The sequence below is a fragment of the Cupressus sempervirens genome, chromosome 10, assembly GCF_028749045.1.
Source record: "Cupressus sempervirens isolate cs-2001-9-10 chromosome 10, ASM2874904v1, whole genome shotgun sequence".
NCBI classification, from domain to species: Eukaryota; Viridiplantae; Streptophyta; class Pinopsida; order Cupressales; family Cupressaceae; genus Cupressus; species Cupressus sempervirens.
The window spans coordinates 147,207,957-147,230,874 of record NC_143127.1 but is presented as its reverse complement, the minus strand read 5'-3'; the positions used below and the strand labels follow the sequence as shown (position 1 = coordinate 147,230,874).

At 34.2% G+C, this 22,918-nt stretch overlaps 1 pseudogene; it reads right to left on the bottom strand.

Moving 5' to 3' along the window:
• Positions 1–17,456: 17,456 nt before the first annotated feature.
• On the bottom strand, positions 17,457–20,698 carry LOC149533005 (cyclin-A2-3-like; annotated as a pseudogene).
• Between the last annotated feature and the right edge of the window lie 2,220 nt (positions 20,699–22,918).

The following is a 22,918-nucleotide window of genomic DNA, read 5'->3' as shown; positions in this document are numbered from 1 at the left end:
AATCCCCATAGTCACCATTAGTTTGGTTGTATCTAGTATGGCCCTCCAAAGCAAGACATCTTTGATTTGATAATCGTGTGCACCAAGTTTTTTTGTATATGTATTATCAGAAGGGATGGCCACTTGTGTAAACAAATCTTGATCCTGTGTACTATTGACAAATGCCAACGGTCTTGCTTCATGTGTTGGGGACTTAGATTTATTTAGGATCTCTACCAATTCAATAAGATCCTCCTCATTAGCATGGAATTGTGGCTTTGTGCTCCTCATCATTTCTTTTCTGAGCCACCTTGGGAGTTGTTTAGTGGAAGACCTACCTCTTGAGGATGAAGGATTATGTTTGGCTACCTTCTTTCCCTTATCGCTCCTCAGAGTTTTTTTTTTTTTTTTTGAGGGCTCTTCTTTGGTGGTCTTCATCTCTCTAGACCCTATAGTTTTTACCTTAATATCTTGGGAGGATGGCTGAGAATAGTCTACCATTTGTCCTTCCTTTGATACTTCATTGGAGTTTAGTCATTGTGGTTGCTCCTCGTGTGAAGGTTCCTTTTGAACCTATTCTTCTTTTGAACTTTGAGGTAGAGGAGTAATTATTGGTCTACCACTGTAATTTGTGGTGGGGATGGGGGAGTAAGATCAGGACCCTATGACTTCGATGGCATCTACATCCATTCTTCTTGTATCCCTGATCTTATCCCCAACAAACTTTGTCCCCATGGTCATAAAATAAAAATCTAACATTTTGAAAATGTCATCACCCTCTTCACTTCGCTCATCCATCCACTATTGTACTTCATCTTTTGAAGAAGATACTTCCAAGGGTCCTGCTTGGATGGATGGTGATTTCACCATGGTACTCCTTCTCCTTTCCTCATCTACAACTCTAGCTAGTTGAGTTCTTCTCTATAAAGGCACGTGTTCCTCTTCATCTTCCTCTTCTTTTCCCTCTAGAATGGTTTCAAGGACACATGAGAAATGTGCCATTCTTTCAGTCACCATTTTCCTCTTCTTCATTTGGATATTAATCCTTTTCTATTTCATAGAGGTAGAAGGGGATGCTAGCTCTCCTTGTGGAGGAGGAATGGAAACTTGTTGAACCTCTCCCTCTTCTAGTTGGCTGGGTACAAAGGGAAGCAATTGAGGATCTGGCTAAACTTGAATAGCTGCAACATCATTGGACCCTTGTACACTTTCTTCCTACTACTGGGGAGGTGCTTGCACTTTAGCTTCTTGTGTATCGACCCTTCAAGGAGAGCTCCTTTTTCTCTTTTTTTTTCCTTTCCTTTCTAGAGGGTATTAGTATCCAATCAGGTGGTTGAGTTGGTATACTATCTCTGTCCTATGACCATGGGCCATGTCCAACATGGTCTTTGTTTCTTCTTGACCCTGTCATACATATATTCAATATGTCATGCAATCTCCAACATAACCAATTTATCACTTGGATATCTAGGGAGCTTCTTAGGGTTGACAGAGGTACAGCTACCCGTAGATACATGAATGTCTTAAACTGGATGTAGTAAGCCCTGAGAGTTTTTATTTGTGCTATTGCCTCATCGAATAACCTCTTCGCATAGTTTGCCTCTATGAATTGGATGATTGCAGATATGAACGTATCATTCACAATCCTATATTCCTTGCTCTAGGTTGAGAGCTTCTTCCTCACCAATTGAGGGTAGACGATGTATGGCCAGGCATTGGGATCTTGCATGTTGCCTCTTTTGTACAATTTAGGGTAATTTTTGGCCCTTGTTGCTAACAGATATACCATGTAAGAAGTAATATAGAACTTCTTTTCTTTGACTTTTCCCAATTTCTCACACAAGTTTTCACTTAATGTGGTGGCCTAGTCTAGTCGCATCTTTTTTGTCTTGAGAGTCTCAATAAAGTTCACCAAAAAAAAAATCAAGTGCTTAGTTGTAGGTAGATGCATGATCCTACTTAGAAAAATGATGGAATAGCCAATATCTTCCTTCATGTATCCCCTTTTCATGTCCACCTTTCTTGTCACCCTGCCCAGAGGAGTCTTCTCAATGAGGTAAGATGATGGAATGATATTTGTTGCCTCTTTTAGATGTTCCCTATACCACCTCTCTACTACTTCATAGGAGAGTCTTATGAATTAATCTGGACTCAGGAGATGGAAGACCTTTCAATGTTTTCGGGTTAGAGTTCAAGAACCACTTCTCCTATCACACTCTTCACCACTCTTTATTTAGGAGAAAAGTGTTGAGCTAGTGTCATGATCAACTCTACTAATTGCACTGACATTGGGTGTGAGGCTATGCTCACCAACCCTGATCAGGTCAAAGCAGATACTAGAGGTAATCTCTCTATGGGTTTGTTATAGATTCTCAAAAATTCTCCCAAGTCTATGTGTCCTAAATTAGTGTCTTTTATCTCTATGTATTCATCCTAAAATCTTGACTTGGATGGGACCCCTTGGAACTTGAAAACCACAAGCTTAGATGCCAAATTCTCTCTGGATGATGATACCATTATATCTACATGACACAAGAAAGATGTTTATTGGTTTATAATAACAAAAACCTAAAAATTAAAAATGACATTCAATTCCTCTTTGATTATTTATTTAAAAAAAACTAAAAACTAAAAATAAAGTGTGTTGTTTTGGTATTAAAGTAGGTGCACAAAATGCACCTCATTTTGTTAAATTTTTGCACAATTTTGGTGTGTACTTGCACACCAGATGAGGTGTCCAAATGCACACCAAAATATTTAAAGGAGTTGGTTCCTTTTATTTATATTATTTTTTATTTTTTATTTTTTTTTATTTTTTAGGATTTTAAAGTGTGGAGGTGCAGTCCATGTACAATGCAAGCATGGGGTGAGTAGGAGCCATGATGCACACATGGAGTGGTGGTACATGAAGTAGAGGTGGGCACAAAGTGCAGTGTGCACATGGTGCAGGGTATGATGGTGCACAGTGTGATGAGTGTGCCAGTGAGGCATGCAAGAGGGGAGTGTGGCATTGAGGCATGTGTGGGGGAAGAGTAGTAATGAGGATGCATGGTGTAGTGAGGCACATGTGTGGGGATTCATGTTGTGAGTAATGGAGGTGCACAAGTGTGCACCAAGTGCGCACCCCTTTATTTTTGCATCTTTTTGTCATTCATAGTGCATCATGGTTCATGTAGATTGTAGAAGGTGTTGGAGTTTAGAGTCTGGAGGTCACGAGAGTGCAGTGAGTGTTGGAGTGAAAAATGAAAAGTGTGAAGGCAAAGTGAGGAGGAAGAGAGGAGTGGGGGGTTTATATAACCTCGCCCACCTTGGATGGTGTGCAATGCACACTGTGCAAATGCATAGCTATGCATTGCGCATCACCCAAAATGGGATGTACTCCTACACACCACATGAGGTGCGCGAGTGTGGTCTTTGACTTTTTTTAAATTTTATATTTTATATTTTTTTATGAAATTTTTTGATTTTTCAATTTTTTTGGGTTTTGACTCTTTGAATTTCAAGGATCTAAAATTGTGAATTCAGGGATCCAAAAAAAAAAGTAGGGGGTCCCCATTCCTAGTAGGGAATGGGGCATGTGTTGTGGAACCACAATAGAATCTTTTATGCTTCATGTTTATATTTTTGCAAACTTGTTTTGACCTAGGATGGTAACCTACAAAGTTTAAGTATTATGGATGCATGCAAGATACATGATTATGGATATGAGCTTGTTAAGTGTTGAAAAGTTTGATTAGGACATTTTGACCTTGGATAACTAATGCACACCCCCCCCCCCCCCCCCCTCTTAGTTATTCTAAATAATTTGAACAATTAGTATTAGAGCATTGGTTTCTTGTAAGAGATAGTTTGAAGGTATTAGAAGTAAAAAGATCAAGATATCCAAAAGAGAGGTACCTAAGCATGTTGACCTTGTTGGAGGCCTTACTAGTGAGGATCTAAAGAAGAAGAAAGAACACAATTAGGCTATGTTAGAGATTGCATCTTCCCTAAGCTACACTAAGTATGATGACATAAAGGAATTTGATACTACAAAGAAGATGTGGGATGATATTGAGAAAAGCTATGGAGACAAAAATGCACATGTTGTTGGTGTTTTGAAATATTTTGTTTCAAGAACACAATTATAAGAACATAATACATCTAGGGGCAGCTACTTCCCATCTAAAACATACCCATTCAAACACTAGAGCCAACTATAAGGCTATACTCCTTCTTCAAGCTCTACAAAACCTAGGTGGGTGTGCCCTGGATTTACTCATATGGTACTAGTGCTAAAGAATACACTTGAATCTAACAAAGAAGATAATGTCCTTAATCTTCTAGCAATTATGCAAACAATCATGGATATGAAATAGCTAATGAAATAACACATGAATTTGAAAAGCTAAGGGGGGGTAATTCTTTTAAGCTCCTAAATATAAAGGGAAAAGGATTTTGATTATAATTTGATTTCAGCATAACCAAGACATGAACAATGCAACACATCGATCCTATAGCTAATTAGTTCCTTATCTATTTGGAAATTCCACAAATCCCTAAGATACATCCTTGGAAATCATTGAGACATTTCATGTGTCAAGAATTCTAGATCTATCCATTCACCTAGTGAATTAGACATCTACATCAATTCTAAATCTCATACTCAACCTATCCCTTCATGAAATCTACAACCCCATTATGGTAAATCAAGCACTTACATGACTCCTTGAATCATAAGAAAAAAATACTAAATGTATAACCTAAAATAGATTGCAATGAGCTTTGTGCTCTTTGTTCATAAAACACAAAAAGATTACAAACTACATGAACATGAGACAAGATTCAGACTGAAGACTAACTTGTTGTCATATTTTTATTCATTTCCTTGAAAAAAATGCATAAAGGATGCATGAAAACAACTTATAAAACTAATGAACAAAATAGAACTATATGTATTCTCATTACTTATTATTTAGTACATGAGAGACATGATGAAGAATGGTCGAATCATAGTCATGACATAAATTTCAACCTAACTGGAACCATCCTTGTGGTATCATAGCAGTGAAAAATGTCCAAGAACTAGAACACACCCTAAAGAAAGAGAAGAGAAAAGAGTATAAAGACATGAAGCAATCTTGGATCATATCAGATGTTTTCATTTATCCACTTGAAAAGCTTCCATTTGTTGTTGCAGAAATTCTCTCTACTCTCTCTCAATAATTGAAAATCAGATCTTTTACTTGTTGCTGAAGAATGCTCTGAAAACATCTTTAGAATGATATAAACATGTAACTAATTAAGATGCCAGATTTGATATTAAGCAAGGGCAAAAATACTCACAAAATGATTCTTAGAGGAAAAATGAGATTTTCATAAATATTTTCCTCTAAATTTGGAGTCAACAAACTTCATGTCTACTCTTCTAACTGAGTTTGATGCTCAGTCATGAAAAGTGCTCATTATTTTGGTAATCTCCCCCATTTGTCAAATCTTCTTATATCTCATACTACTAAATACATATGCATTTTTTGATTCCATATCTATATAGCACATCTTCTCCCAGTTCTAGTGATATGAATCCGTATCTGGATAGCACATCTTCTCCTAGTTCCACTGATATGCTACACTATGCATTTCTGATTATAAAAATACCTGTCAGGCATGCATTTGAAAATTTAGTTTGTAGTTCATGCTCAGAGATTAAAATGAAAAATTTAAAATTTCGTATAGTGAAAACTATAGAAAATCTTTTAAAACATTAAAAAAATTCAAATTCATGGATAGCACGTGAAAATTTTGAAGCAAAATCAATAAAAATCATATTTTTCTTAATTTCATAATCTACCTTTCTTTTCAATTTGGGTCAACCTCTTGTTGACCACAACATAAGCACCACATGTCAATCTCTAATTGGTTAGATTTGCTTTGTCATTTCTAGCTCACCAGTGCCTAGTTGTACATCCTACCATGTGTCATCTTCTTGTGAGTTTGTAGGCTTAACCCTCAACTCCACCTTAACCCCTACAACAGGGTGACTAACTCCATTTTGCAACCTTGGATCCCATTTTCCATAACTTTAGTTAACTGGTGTGACCACGTGAAATAAGGCTTTTCGCATGGTTAGAGAACTTTTTTGACTTAACATTTACTACCTATCACCTCGTGACATAGTTAAGTTAGTGATTTTCATGTCATTGCATGGTTATCACCTAAGCATGCGATTTTTGCTATGATGTCACTATTGAGTGTCACATGTCAATCTCTAATTGTGCCATCACACTTTGCTTCAAACTATGGTTATGGTCAAAATTAAGTTGACTTCACACTGGTTGTTACCCATTCAGGGGTGGGCCCCTCAGACATGAGCTTCTCTCCAAAAGCTATGAGCCTTTGAGACACTTAAGATATGAGTGATGGGATATTTAAGATGTTAAAAATGCTCATGTGCAAGTAATGTGGGACAATTTCTTCTTACCATTCTTTCCTTTTCTTACGGTTTCTTCCTCCATAATCACAACACCTTTTTTTGCAACTCATGGCCTCTATTCCTTCTTGAAGAAACTATAAAAGGGACATTCAAAGCATATTTTTTTGGTTGCCCTCTACTTGGTACAATCCTACTATGTGGATGCCTACGAAAGTAAGAAAAACATGTTTGAACCAAACTGCTTTTGTTATCCACATGAGTGTCACTTCTTCTTATAATGAGGAAACCTTATTTTGGGTGGAAAAAGAAAGGAGATGGCCCTTGAGACTACTATAGTCATTGAAAAAATTGGTTTTGACATCCCATGTGGTACATTGTCTAAATGGTGTGATCTCAACTTATAGGCTTTATTTCCTTTATTTCCTCCTATGGCAATGAATGGGTTTAAATGTACACATGGGAGGGGCCACTGAAAATAGATGAAAAACATTGATTGACTTTCCCCCACTCTTATCACACCTTCAGAACTCCTCTTTCCTGCTGCTACTTTTCTTCTATTTAAAATGGGTAATGTTGGTATCTACCAAATATAGTTCACCCCATATTTTGTTATCCAATAGAGAAAGGGTCACCTTTGCATCTTATTTGTCACAAAAAAATCTTTATTTGGACTACTCAAACTTCATCTTAGAAATTGACCACAAAATTGTCATATGGTGACAAAAGGTTGCATGATTCTCTCCTATGGTGGCTTCAAACTCCTACCCCAAACACCTACTCATTGTGCAATCACTAATATTGCCCAATGTTTCCCCATAAATCAATTCTAGGCTCAATTGGTGTGGTTTTAATGAATTCATTCACTTCATCAAGATGGCCTGCAAGTAGAGTGGATACTAGAAAAGATAGCCCATCTTGGGCTAATTTTTCATTTTTGAATCTTATTGAAAAGAAAAAGGGAATCTTATAAGAAAAAATCATTGCTATGTAGGGCACAATTAATTATTTCACACTTAGAATACATGTCTATAAGAGCACTCATAACAAAAACATCAGCCTCAAATTCCCTTCTAATAGTGTAAGCATGTACCTCTCTACCTTTCTGTAGAGCTACCAAGTGGGCACATGCAAGCATCACACTAACAATTGTAATCACGTTTGGACTCATATATGCCAGTTGCATTTGACACAATTGATTTAAGGCCTCACCATAAGGTCCATGTTGGGCTTAGCCAACAATTATTACATTCCAAGTGATGGTACTAGGATTTAAGCTTTCAATTCCCATTTGATAGAACAACATCATAGACTCATCATGGCTTCCCTTTGATCCTCAATTATTCCTTTACTTGTGAAACAGTGAATGAATCCAAGATTTATATTTAATAATATTGGATAATTCATCTCTTTTATTTTGCCGTATGCACAAGCTAGCCAAAGAATATAAATTATGCTATTTGAAATAGTGATCCTGGTCATTTGTATGATTTTGAAAATGATGTTTTCATAATGAATTACTATGATGATGAGCATCGTTGTAACTCTTTTAGAAACAACTTCAATTTCCACATGCTTTGTTGAGCTAGTGAAGTTGGTCAAGCCCTAAAGTGGGTTCAGTTAAAAAAACATTGAATTGAAACACCTAAAATCTCAAATTAATCCATTGAATATCTGGCATTGAATGAAATCAATTTGCATCACTAATTCAACCTTTTAGAACATATTTTCAATCTCTCTTCAAATTGTCCAATTTTGTGCCAAGGGGTCCTTTGACTAGCCTTAAAAACTAATAGAAACACTTAACTAACCCTTGCAATTAAACACACTAATTTTTTCTTCCACATTCTCTTATCCTATTAGATCTCATGTCATGATGACACCTAGGTCAAAATATATTGACCATCAAAGTTTCCTTCATGAAACTACTTGCAAACTAATGTGTTAGAAAACCATAAAATACATTTGTTTTTGGCTTTAGAAACAAATCAAAGTTACCCTTGAGGACTTGAAACCTAGGGCATTAGTTCACTATCATGAGGATTAATTATGTGATTAGGGCTCAGTATGAATAACTAGGAACATTTGGCAAACATGCAAAGTGGGGTACTTGGATTTGCAAAACTAGGAATAGTAGTGAAACTGTGATTTTCACAAATGGAATGGACCTAGGAAAGTATGCAAACAGATTGGTCAAGACTCAAAAACTTGTACACATAAAGAATTTTTAGAGTAGAACATAATGGTATAATCCATTTGGTTCATAAATCATATATTTAGAGTTATGACATCCCAAATACAGCTACTGATCAATCTGCATTTCTTGACACCAGTAAAATTTTATAATTTGCTTTTGGAATCACATTTGAAAACTAGTCAAATGGATTCATCATAGGTTCAAATCTAGAAAATATCATCTATTTGAACCATTGAATGCAATGCAAAAGGAAAATTCTCATTTTGGTCAATTGGGTCAAAGTTACAACTGGTCAAATAGGGCCTCCCAAAATTTTGAGAAATATGCATTAGCATGACAACAATAAACAACCGACTTTGAGGGACTCAAAACCTAGTAAAAACATATTAGAAAAACTTGAAAACTGAAACATAGGTTCTTTGATATGCATAATAAACACTTCCAAAGTGGTGAGTAATGAAACATTAGCGGTTGCAAGATATTCAATTGCAAACTAGACCTCTTGTCATTGTTTGACACTTATGCAAAAATGCAGATTTGAACATTGCTCAAAATGAAACTTCACGGAATGACTCAAAATGACAACCCATCATCATGTGATGCATGGATATATTGAATGAAAGGTGTTAGAAACATAAAACACATGAAATTCCTCAAAAGGACAATTAGGTACATATGCATTAAATGTTCTTATAGGTGCTCAAAATGACTCAAAAGCTTAGAATGGCACTCAAATCAGGGATGCAATTTTGAGTTCCAACACATGCTAAGAACCAAATCTAAAAGTATTAGAGGTAATTTTGATGATATGAGGATGGAAGAAGGTGAGAATATTGTTCAACATTGTGCTAGAGTAAAATAAGTTGTTAATGCTATTAGAGGAGCAACTGGTAAGATCGTAGATGAGACTATGATCAACAAGATATTGAGAACATTGTTGCCCATGTATGTTATTAGAGTCTATGCTATTCAAGAGCTAAGATGTACATCTGGTAATGATCTAACCCTTGAAGGATTGATAGGTAGGCTCACTTCCTTTGAACTCTCTAATTTTGATAATTTCAAATCTGAGAATGTTGAATATGCTTTCAAAGCTAAACTCTCATTAAAAGAACCTATAGAGAAGAAAAAGAAGAAAGTCAAATATGTTTCTAGTGATAATGATACAAATGAAGAAGATGTTGAATAGCTTGAAGCATTTCTTACTAGGAGATTTCATAGAGGAAAAGGAAAATAAAAAGCTCAGTTACCCATCATGTGATTCAATTATAATGAATTTGCTCATATTGTTGCAAGGTGCCCTAATAAGAAGAACAATAGGAATGGAGATAAATTTAGAATAAGAAGAGATGAAAACAATAAAGACTACAAGAAAAAGGAAAGAAATCCTGCTACATTTATGAAGAGGAATCCAATGGAGTTTCTAGAGATCATGAAGATGAAGTTGTGTATTTTGCAAAGAAGGATGATTATGATGAGGATGAGGAAATTGCACTGGTGTCTTATGTGAACAAGAGTGACAAATGGCTAATTGATAGTGGTTGTTCCAACTACATGACTGGAGACAAAAGTAATTTTAGTTTTCTTGTGCATTATCACAGAAATAGTGTTAGGTTTGTTAATTATGCACCATGTCTAGTCAAAAGAAAAGGATCAATTAAATTGATAGATAAGATCATTTGTGATAAGGCTTACTATGTAGAAGGACTAAATTACAATCTATTAAGTGTGTCACAATTAAATAATTGTTGGATGTAAAGTTGAATTTGGACATAGAAGAGCTAAGATTTATGATGCTAATGGAAAGCTAATTGGAATTGGTGATCAAACTAGAGGTAATTTTTTTTACTTAGATATGGACTATACTACTTGTCTTGTTGTACAATTTTATGATGTGTGGTTATGACACAAAGGTTGTGTCACATAAACTTTGATAATATGGTCAGTATCAATAAGATGAGAAGAGTCAGAGGTTTTCTAAAGCTAAATAAACTAGATAATATAGTTTGTAAACAATGTTAGTTAGGTAAGATGACAAAGTCTAGTTTTAAGAGCAATACTCAATCTTAAAAGGAAATTCTTGAGTTAGTTCATATTGACTTCTATGGATGAATTGATGTAAAAAGCTAGAAAGATGACAAATATATTATCTTATTTGTTGATGATTATTCTAGAATGATGATAGTTATATTTTTAAAGTAGAAATATGATGCATTTAAAATGTTCAAATGGTACTTGGAAAGAGTTGAGAAAGAAATTGGAAAGATATTAAAATGTTTGAGATCTAAAAAAGGTGGAATATTTACATTAAATGAGTTTGAAAAGTTTTGTAATGATAGAGGAATCAAGAGATAGACTTTTGCACTTAGAGCCCCTCCACAAAATGGCATTACTGAAAGAAGAAATAGATCTATTATGGATTGTGCTAGAACCCTCATGATGGAGAATAATGTTGCTTTGAAATACTACAGAGAAGCTATTAGTACAACTATTTATACCCTGAACTGAGTACAAGTTAAGAAAGGTACAAATTCCACACTTTATGAGCTATGGTATGGATAGTCACCTAGTGTAAAATATTTTAAGGTATTTGGAAGCAAGTGCTACATTCTTAAAGGTAATAAAAATGGAAAGTTTGATGCTAAAAGTGAGGAAGGTATATTCTTAGGCTATTCTACAAGAAGTAAAGCTTATAAGTGTTTAAATACTAACACTAAAAAAATTGTGGAAAGTGCAAATGTGAAGTTTGATGAATTTATAGAAGTTCATGAAGTTGAACCTATAAAGGAACCTAAAGATTACAAATAATTTGTATACTTCTATGAAGACATGAACCAAGAGGAAGTTTTGAACATAGTTTTTAATCAACAACAACAAGTTTTAGTGACTTTTGAGTCACACACAATAAATCTCAAGTTGCCTTCAAGAGCCAAGTTGCATTTAGATACCAAGCTACACCCTAATAATGAGATTGGTGCACCTAAAATCAATGTTAAAATATATGAAAGATAAGCACATAGTGATTCAGACATTGAAAGATTTGTTGTTGAAAACAAATCAAAACCAAGATTGGCAAAGTATTTAAGAAGACATCACCCTACTGGAGAAATCATTGGGGATAAAGAAGCCAAACCAATGACAAGGAATAAGTTGAGGAGTGATACATGGTTTTTGAGCATGTATGAGCCTAAGTTAGTGAAGGATGTATTGAAAAATGAGGACTGGAGTAAAACCATGAGAGAAGAGATTGAACAGATTGAGAAGAATAAGACATGGACTCTAGTTCCTAGGCCAAAGGACAAGAATGTTATCAGAACCAAGTGGGTGTATAGGAACAAGTTAGATGAAAATGGTGAAGTCACAAGGGATAAGGCAAGGTTAGTTTGCAAAGGTTATGCTCAAGAAGAAGGAATTGATTATGGGGAGACATTTCCCTATTGCTAGACTGGAAAGAGTAAGAACTCTACATACAAAGGTTTTAAAGTTAATCAAATGGATGTAAAGTCTATATTTCTAAATGGCATATTAGAAAAGGAAGTCTACATTGAGCAACCAGAAGGATTTATTCATGCTAACAATAAGAACATGGTATGTAGATTGCATAGAGCTTTATATGGTTTAAAGAAAGCCCCAAGAGCATGGTATGAGAGACTTCATAATTATCTTATGAAGATTGGTTTTGAGAGGACTGATGATAACAACAACTTGTAGTTGAAGTCTAAAGGAGGTAAAGGTATTTTACTAGCTGAAATTTTTGTTGATGATATCATATTTGGAGCATAAAATGTACTTTGCAAAATATTTGCTAATGAAATGAGGAGAGAATTTGAGATGTCTGTGTTTGGAGAAATTAAATTATTTGTTGGTTTTGAAGTATATCAAATGAAGTATGGTATTTAAATTACTTGGTCCAAGTATGTGAAGCAAATATTGAAAACTTTTGGTATGGAAGATTCAAAGCCAGTTAGCACACCTATGATTACATGATATAAATTGTCTAAGTTGGATGTTTTGTTGTAGTAAACCAAACTTTATATAGGTCTATGATTGGAAAATTTCAATAGGTTATTCATAGCAAGCCTAACGTTGCATTAGTTGTTGGGATTGTTGTAGGATTTTTTGCAAATCCTAAGGAGAATCATTTGATGGATGTCAAAAGGATAATGCATTATCTAAAAGGAACAAAGGACTATGGTCCATACTACAAGAAAAATGATAAGTTTGAATTGAGAGCTTATATATATGTTGATTGGGTTGGAAACATTGATGATAAAAAAAGCACACATGGTGGAGCATTTTTCCTAGGAAAGAGACTAGTTTCATGGACTAGTAAGAAAGAAAATTGCATATCTTAGTCTATTTCTGAAGCAGAACATGTTGTTGCTATAGTAATGTATGGATCAAACAGCTACTCAAAGGAATGGAGGAGGAAATCATTGAACCAATGATACTTTATTGTGATAACACAAGTGCTATAAACTTATCCAATAACTCTATGATGCATACAAAGATAAAGCACATTGTAATCAAGTATCATTACTTGAGAGAGCTAGTTCAAGACAAAGAAGTGAAGATGGACTATATGAATACTCGAGAACAAATTGTATATATTTTCACAAAATATTTACCTAGGGATACTCATGAGTATCAAAAAGTTAAACTAAGGGTGATACCCCTATCCAAAGTTGATTAAGAAGCTAGAGTTATGCCCTACATAAATTGAGAAAATAGTCATATTTTACATATTGATGTAGTGGATTTTTCTTTAACACCTGCCTAAAGTAATCAAGGAGATTCATAAGATGATTAGTCATAACTTAGGTGATAGAGGGAGAACCTGATTTAATAAAAATCTACATGTTGGGAAGACAAGTCTTTGGCATTGTTGACAAAGAGGGAGATAGTAAATAGAAAGTGAGATACATCAAAAGAAGGAGATAGTGAACATACATACCTAGTAAAAGGAAGACAATCAAAGAAGTTAGAACGTTAGAGAAATAATAGAAGTGATTGATTGGCACTATGAGGGAGATATGAAAGGAAGTAAAAAAGAGGAAGACATAATAAAGGAACTAAAAAATTCACATTACCCTATACAAAGGAAGGACACATACTAATAGAGGGAGAAATTTTGACACAAGGTATTATTTTCTTTTTGGAACTATTGTTGGTTTGTCATGTATTGGTTTGCCATCAATACTAAAGAGGGAGATTGTTGAAAACAAGATTATTTTGATATGTGGAATTTGGAAACAATCAGTATATTGTTAATGATGTCAAACCAATTACTTGTTGGTGAGACAATTGTTTGTTTGCTCTGAATGCTATCATTTGTTTGATTGATGAAGAGGATTTGAAAAGGAAGGATGATAAAAGCACCTAGAGAAAGGTTGTGTTATCTAGTGTATAAAAGGATTAATAAGACCAAGTAAGACATGGATGATATGTTATACTATTTATCTATTTAAAGCTAAAGTTGATGGATATACTAAGTAGGTCTAGAAGAACAAGGAAGAAGAATTTTGTCTGCTAGGCTTGACTAAGTGAATAGTAGGTGCCAAGAAATGTCAATAGAAGTTGAGTAGAAGATTAGTTGGTACCAAGAAAAGTGGAAATATAGTGTATACCGAGTGATTTATAGTATGTGTTGAGTGACACTAAAAGACTATATGTACCGACTAAAAGATTAGTGGATGTTGAGTAATGTAGTACATGACAAGCATCAGAGGTTAGTTATTGTTGAGTGATAGCAATAAGAGGAAGATCAAAGATTCACAAAATTTGAGCCAACAAATTTGATTTCTTGGAATGTGTGAACCATGTGGAAAATAAGCTTGATGAGCCATTGTCACATAATTTAAGATAAACCATTTTGAGATGAATTCAAGAAGGATTGTAGAAGAAGTTTCTAGAGGGATCAAAATAGAAAGATGGTTAGATTCAATGAATCCTACCTAATCTTGAAATGGAAGATTGTGATTAAGTGGCAAAAGATCAAAATTCTCTTTATAAGGGGGTGCAAGGCATGAAGCAATAGTTGGCATGTGTGAAAACCCAAAGAAGACAAGGAGTCTAAGGTGTTGCTTCATATGGTGGTCGAATAGAAGAGTCTACAAATTGACATGAAAAGCTAGATGACTTAAGAGGATGAATTATTGAAGGGTAAACAAGCTATCAGAGGTGAAGTGTGAAATCCAAGTAGAATGGAGGACTAAAATAGAGATTTGTAATCTGCAAGTGAGTTGTGATTTGTTATTAGATCAAAGCCTTAGTGTTACTTTCTAACAATTTTATTAGTCTAGGGTAAATCCTTTGGATTAAGGTTGACCTAATACTCATTTGTAAATCCTTTAATTGGGTGACATTCTAATGGAATTTTCTTAAGTCCTCTAATAAGGCTCACTCCTAACAGGGTGATCAAAATCCTTTAATCAGGTCACATTTAACAATGTGTATTGTAACCTTTAACAAGGTTGGCCTTTCATGGGGCATCATCTCATAAGAGTGAGAATTAGTAGCATGTTACTAGTGATTTTATCAAATTGGGCTTCTACATAAAATTCTTTTGTCAAATGTTTTATGGAATCTATTATGTTTCATGTTTACATTTTTGCAAAGTTGTTTTGACCTAGGACTGTAACCTACAAAGTTTAAGTATTATGGATGCATGCAAGATACATGCATATGGATATGAGTTTTTTAAGTGTTTAAAAGTTTGATTAGGACATTTAGACCTTGGATATTTTACTAGTACATTTGAGACCATTTTTTGACCATTATTGGTCAAAATTTTGACCCAATTTTTGACCAAACTTCGACCAAATTTGACCAACCCATTGGTCAAAAATTTTTTGGTCAAAATTTTGACCAACCTGTTGGTTGGTTGAAATTTTGACCAATACATTGGTCAAAAAAATTCCATATCCATGGTGCAAGTTCTACCAGGAATTGGTTGAAATTTTGACCAATGAAGGTAGAAAATTTTGACCAATGAAGGTAGAAATTTCAACCAATGAAGGAAGAAATTTTCGACCAATAAAGGTTAAGATTTTGACCAATGAAGGTAGAAAAGCTTGACCAATAAAGGTAGAAATTTTGACCAATAAAGGTAGAAATTTTGACCAATGAAGGTCAAAAATTTTGACCAATGAAGGTAGAAATTTCTACCAACGCGTGGGTGTAAATTTTTTTTAGGCATTCTATAAAATAGTTCACATACCTTGCATATAATATGACATTTGGCATGCATCTTGCACTCTCTTATTCAGCTGATGATGGAGAGTGGTCTAAAATGATGATGCTAAAAAACACACACAATCAAATCGAAAATGAAATTGCATTACAAATGGATTGTGAAAATCTGATATTGTTAATTTTGCATGCATGTCTACTAGGACAATCACAACTTAAACATATATATTTATATGTTTAAGTTGTGATTGTCCTAGTAGACATGCATGCAAAATTAACAATATCAGATTTTCACAATCCATTTGTAATGCAATTTCATTTTCGATTTGATTGTGTGTGTTTTTTAGCATCATCGTTTCAGACCACTCTCCGTAATCCATCATCAGTCAGATGAGAGAGTGCAAGATGCACGCAAAATGTTAAATCATATGCAAGGCATGTGAACTATTTTATAGAATGCCTGAAAAACATCAACAGTAACAATTCTTTCCTACTCTTATCAGAAATAGTTCCATCAAGATAGCTCAAGTCCATGCTAAATGTCTTAATGATTGAGTTTCTATATATAGTTATCTTATTTTAGGGCACCAAAATGGGTTTAATCCCCTCACACAAGTAAACAATCTGTTAAAATATCCTAGATTTGTAATTATAAAGCTTTGCTTTGAACAAAATGCCACAATCAAATTGTGAACTATAGAATAGTGCAAGGCCACACAGGCAATTACTTCTCACAAATACTATGATAAGAAAAGATAATGCTCACACACTACTTGAGATCTAAAATAGAACAAGCTTCAACAATATTTTGCAATATATATATATGGATCTTTTGGCACTATTACTAAAATCATTTACCTTCTAGGTAAGAACATAAGTTTGTTTCAATATACAAATCTTCAAAAGGAATTTCATATCAAAAAATAAAAGTAACAAAAAATAAATTAAATTGCAGTGCACTAGGAATAATATAGCACATAATGAGTACTAAACCTTAATTGAACAAAAGACTATACAATGGCTCCAATAAAACTGATGCTACACCTAAACCATCACTTGTAGCAAGCTACTTGAAGATATGCAGTACAAACCATCCCAGAGAACAACCTCTAATTTTTAAAAACTTCTACTTTTACTGGGTGAAGCTTTACTTTTTGCCTTGGCAAAGTCAGCCAGGTCTTCAAATAGCTTATCTTCAGGTTTAACTCGTTTGCTGGAAGTTAAAGATTATTGTGGATATGCATCATTGTAAGTTCCATCATGAATGGAGATTTTTTGTGTTCTTGATATCAACTCATCATGTGTTGATTCACTATAACCATGTGTAGACTAGCCAGAACCTAAAGCTTGTTGTTGCTGAAAAAACTATTGTCTTTCATTGTACTTTGCTGGAGGGGGGGAAATAATTGTTATAACATTACTATCATATATGGGAGGTCCTTGTAGATTATCTACACCTTGTGATGTATTTTGTGATTGCTCCACTTCCCAAGGAGTGAGAGGAAGGCTTTCAGAAGTCTTTTGTGTTGATGCCTTTGAATTCTATGATTGTGGCCCATATAATAGAACTGATTGTTATGGACTAAGAGACTACCTTGCTGGATTTGACCATTGCAAACCCTAGCTAGATTTGTCAAAATATGACTCTGGGCCATGGTGTGGAAACTTTTGGTATTTATTCTATTGTGTTGATGACATCCCTGAAGAGTAACCTCCATTTCGATATGGAGAATTTGATTGTGAATTCAAAGGATATGGCAAAGTTTGCTGAGAAAGAGATACTGGTGGTGAATGTGTGTATTTCTTATTGACTGTGCTAGCTGTTGGTGGAGTTGTAGTAGTTGGTGACTCATAAGCATCACCACTGAGGAAATCCATTGTCTGCTCAGTTTGCTAGCCATAAGTATCAATATTTTAAAGTCCTGGTGGTGGGGGTATCAATGGGAGTCGACTTGTTCATTGATTCTTTTCAGTGTTATCAACTCTCTGATGAGCTTGTGCACTGGATCTTGACCTACAATGCATAAAATACTATTATTTCTCTTTTGATTTTTCTCTATAGAAGCCTATGAAATCATAGTACAAAATAAAAGTTTGCCACACATTTGAATTGTAAATACAAAAGAAAGATATTGTAAATTATTGACTATTGGAGTGATAAATTTAGAATTTTAAATGCTAGAAGATATTCAGATACCTTGTGTTGATGATACTTCTCCTTGACTGCATTCAATGCACACCCTTTGCTATTTAGTTGTAAATTATGCAATGCATTAATACAATCCTTCATCTCTAATATTTTATAGCCTATGTAATGTTCTAGCGTAAGATTTTGAAGATCAAGGATAATAAAATCCTATTCAAATTTTAGTATAGACAAGACCAAACAAAAAAATGACTCGATGGAAGTTACATTACCCAAGGGCAAGTTCTAGGATCAAGAGTCATCCTTGCCACAAATACAACTGATGCAGCTATCATTGATGGAACATAATGGAGAAAGTCATACTCAACAAGAGTGAGTTCAGCAAGATAATTGCCCATGAATTCCAAATGTAGAGATGGAACCTGAATGAAAAAAATTATGAAGGTAAGAATAAAATAATTTTATATATTAAATAATTTTATCTCCCACATTACCTGAGAAAGCTCTTAGTTGTTGGTGTTGTTAGATCATATCGCAAGTAAGTTAGGACATCAATCTCCATTTCTAACACCTATTAGTATTAAGATAAGGATAATTCTCATTTTAAGAATATCGTCCAAGAGAGATGTGACAAATCATCTTGCAATACAAAAGGAAAATTGTACCTCCTCCCTTGTGTAAGTATTATCTGTAATGTAACAAAATTCTTCCACATGTGGAGCACAAATTTCTTTGTACTTCATGAAAGTGACATCAAAGCAGTAGTTAAAAATTGACCAAAGAAAAAAAAAAGAAAAAAAATGTTACAGTAGGCAAGAAGTACACACAAGGCAAAAAGCATGCAAGTAAAGTGTATCTAGCACAAGCTTGTACTCCTTGGCAACCTGTTACAACAATATAATTTTGAATTGATTATACAAAATTAATTGCACAACTACAATAGGGAAAAATAAATATACACATAGCATGAAGAAATGCAATAAGAAACAAACCTCAACAAGTATGCCCCTCATATTTGCACTGATCTCCTATTGAATTGTTTCAATATAACAAGGTAATGCTCATCATTTTAGCTGAAAAAGTAATTGATGACTGTAAGTATTAATCAAAAGAAGCTTCAAGAAAATGCCATAAATTTAGTCTAGCTTGACACATGAAAACTGATAACTTTTTTGCTTCAAGTACCTATATTACTTCATTTAAGCTTAGAACATTAACAAAAATATGCAATTTTTAGTGAAGATATTTATCAACTAAATCTATATCTAGCACACCACATAAAAACAAAGTAATTCACAGCTTCCTTTGTAGAACATTGTAGATCCATCCAAGGATCTAAAGTTATATGCCTATAACAAAAAATTTACAACAATAAGCTAAAGTTGTTAAAAGCATAATATATCTAACAATAGTGAGAATTATACTAACAAGCATTAGAAAAGTGCACAGAAACAAATCAGCTCAATTGAACAATATAAATTTTCTGGACCAAGAATAAAAGATCACTATGAACAGAGCAAACCTCTATAATGTGTCAGTTCATAAATTTCTATGGCATAAGCAGTACACATATGAGGATCACCATGGTCCAAATCAGTATCAATATAGTGAGAATGCCTTGAGCACCCCACACCTTCATGAGATTTGACTAGAATGGCAAGAACTCTTGACATTTGTAAAAGATCAAACTATGAGTAAAAAGTAAAAAGAAGAGAATTTGGAAAAATCAATCAAAATAAAAAAAACAAAACTTAATGAATTATATGTTTAGGTACTCTTAATTAGTTTACGAAATCCCAGTCAAATTACCTTGTTTTGAATTGTTCTCGAGCTCTCTCAATATGTGCTGATTTTGGAAAATTTGTTGCTTTAGAGAAGACACTAACACCTCATTAGCACATGTTGAAGCATTTTCATTATTTCTTTCGGCTACAAGTTGTCTGTATTGCAATTGCACTAGTATATTTTCTGCAATTGTAGTTAGATCTTTAGAATTAGCTTGTATATCCTACACATTCTCTCCATTGCTCTTTTTTTCACCAATCCAAACATCATCATTAGAAGAATGATCCTTGGAATTGCAAGGAACAAGTATCATAGACTTTTTGATTTCTGCAACTTTGGTATTTGTATTGACATTCTGAATAATTCCTTGGCATTTTCCTTTGCTATTGTTACCTAGGGATGTAGCCTAAGCTCATATCAAAATACAAATAAATTATATATATCCGAAAGGAAAGCATAAACTATTCAACATACAATAGTGAGAATTTCTTCAAGTGAGAATAGAGGAGATATGACACAAATAGTATTAAGTTCTCTTGAAGATATGCGAAATTTAAATCTAGACCCCAGTGTGCATAGAATACTAAATTAAAGAAAAATTTTGGCCATACAATTTAGACTACACTGCCATTTCTCATCATCTCCCTAAAATAACATGTAGAATATAAAAGTTAAAACCAACATAAGTATGTAAAATATAATTCAGTTTTACCTTACGTGTCCTAACTCTTGGCAAAGATGGTTCTCCATCTTTATACATGTTAGTCACATCTCCAAGTATTGCTCGATGTTTAGCTAGACTAGTGGCATTATGTAAAGAATGCATGGTGGAATCCTCAGATGCTAGTCTTTTCCTTGTCTTCCTTTGGCCTAGCAGAGGAAAAGGTGGGGGTAGTTGGTTTTCATAGGAGACAATGTTATTGTTAGATGTGGACTTTGCAACCCTGGCCCAAGTAATGTGGACATTATGAAGCTGTTGTAGCCTAGTCATGGCTTGGTCACTTAAGCAACAGTGAAATGTACAAAGCCTGCCTCTTCCAACCCTAAATTTCTTAATAATGTTTTCATAGAAGATTCAAGTGAGAAAATCTATCATGAAACATGACCTATTACTCTTGTGAACAAATTACAAGCTGTAATTTGCAAGCACAAAATCTTGAAATGCAACTAAAATCATAGAGTTAATCAAGAGTAATACCATTTCTAGATAACAACTTGACTATTAATTTCCAGTTTGAGTTGCATGTTATTTTAGAAGAGAGTAAAACTAAATTACTTGATTAGGTAGTTGTAAGTAACTAGTATAACAATGCCTTACAGATTTTATGTAACTGTTCTGTAATTTCACTGTTGGCTAGTTAAAATCTTGTCTTCTGTGGGATGAAACTTGTTGTTTAATGTGGTCAACAGTGACTTCACTCATAGATAATTATTGGCATCTTAAATCCTAGTCTGATTATGAATGCTATTTTGGAAGAGGTTAAATGCAGTTCTACATAAGAAGAGAACTTACTCACTATTTGGTGAGATGAAATGACAAATCAACCTGAGATTACAATTCTAAAATATCATATGATTTTATTCTAATAACCATGTAGTAAGAAAACTTTGACACCTTTTATCAGTGAAAGGTAAAATATTCGTGTCATTTTTACATATATATACTTAAATGAGCATAGAGGAACCAGCATGCAATATAAAATTGAAATACTAGGATGTCACCTGAACACAAGTAGCAGACACTGTATCAAGAATTGTACTTGCCATGTACTGGTTTGATTGTAACCTTATACGCCTTGGTTCAATATCAACTAAACCTTTTGCCTAGAACGTGTACACTGATGGATCTATCACCTAAGAAAAACAACTACTAGATCAATATGTTATCTATACAATTGTAAAGATTACCAACCTGACAAAAAACACAAAAATAATTAGTCAACTATTCTAACTTAGGAGTGTATAGATTATCACCTCCCATCTTGTTATAGTGTCAAGTAGGTAGATTCTCAATATTTTGAAGGTATTGGGGTCCAACATCCGAAGTCCATCCAAACCAATCTGTAGAAAGACATAATTCAGATAAGCCTTTGTAATCAATATGACTAAAGAAAGGATACAAAATATATATGGATTACTCAAGTAAACTCTGAACTGCAATTCCACATTACAGCAACTACATGAAATAGGGTATTTCGTTGATCACAAATTTTCCAGAAATCACAAATGACATGAAAAATGATTGTGAGGAGAATAAGGAAGAGGCGAAGGATATTTTTGTCCTTGTTGTGGGAAGAAGTATGAGTGTATGTATGAGCACCCATAGTAAATTCTTGTGTACATATGTGACAAAGAAAGTGAGGCTAAATAGATTTGCAGTGCTGCCAATTGTTGAGATAGCGGAATGTGCAACTGTGACAAGTATTGCAGAAAGGCCAGAGAGGAGGTTTGCAACATCTAAAGCATCAAAAAAGACATGGTCACCTGGGCATGTCCAGGGGCTATTTGGAGGAAGAAGAGATTCTTGGCATATGTTCGCAATGGACTCCGACAACCACCATGCATGGTGCAGGGCACCCTGGCAAGAGCATGAGAGGAGATTCATTTAGACTCATGAAGATCAAAGTGATCTTGAAAGATTAAGAGTTAAATGTAATCGGATCTATGATCCATCTTTGTATTTGATGTTTTGATATAATGAAGCCTAAAACTATGAAGGCAATGTAATAGAGGTAAATGGTATTGAAAGATTAAAATGCACCTAAGGGGTTATTAAGGGTCATTTTTTTATCCTAGCCTAGTTACAAGATTTAAAGACCTATATGGTATTGGACCAATGTGATATGGTCTCTAAAAGCCATTAAATATTGTAAAAGCACTAAAAGTGCTCAAAAGTTGTACTTTGCCATGTTGGCAATTTAGGTCTAGTAAGGTTTGTAAGGGGTTTAGGTGTCTTTGGAAGGGTTAGTGAAGTTATAAAACCTTTGAAAAGGTTAGTGAAATGTATTAAAGGCATATATGATTGTAAGTTGTCAAAGTTGACACTTTGTGTCAACTTAGACAACAAATTTTAGTTTATAACTAATTGGTATCAATCATATAACTGATTGTTACAGTAGACAATAGCGGTTATTGGTCTTGTTTGGCTATTTAGTGGAAGGTGGTCAAGTTTTAGAGGCAATGGAGAGTCAGTGTTTGGAATAATAAGACA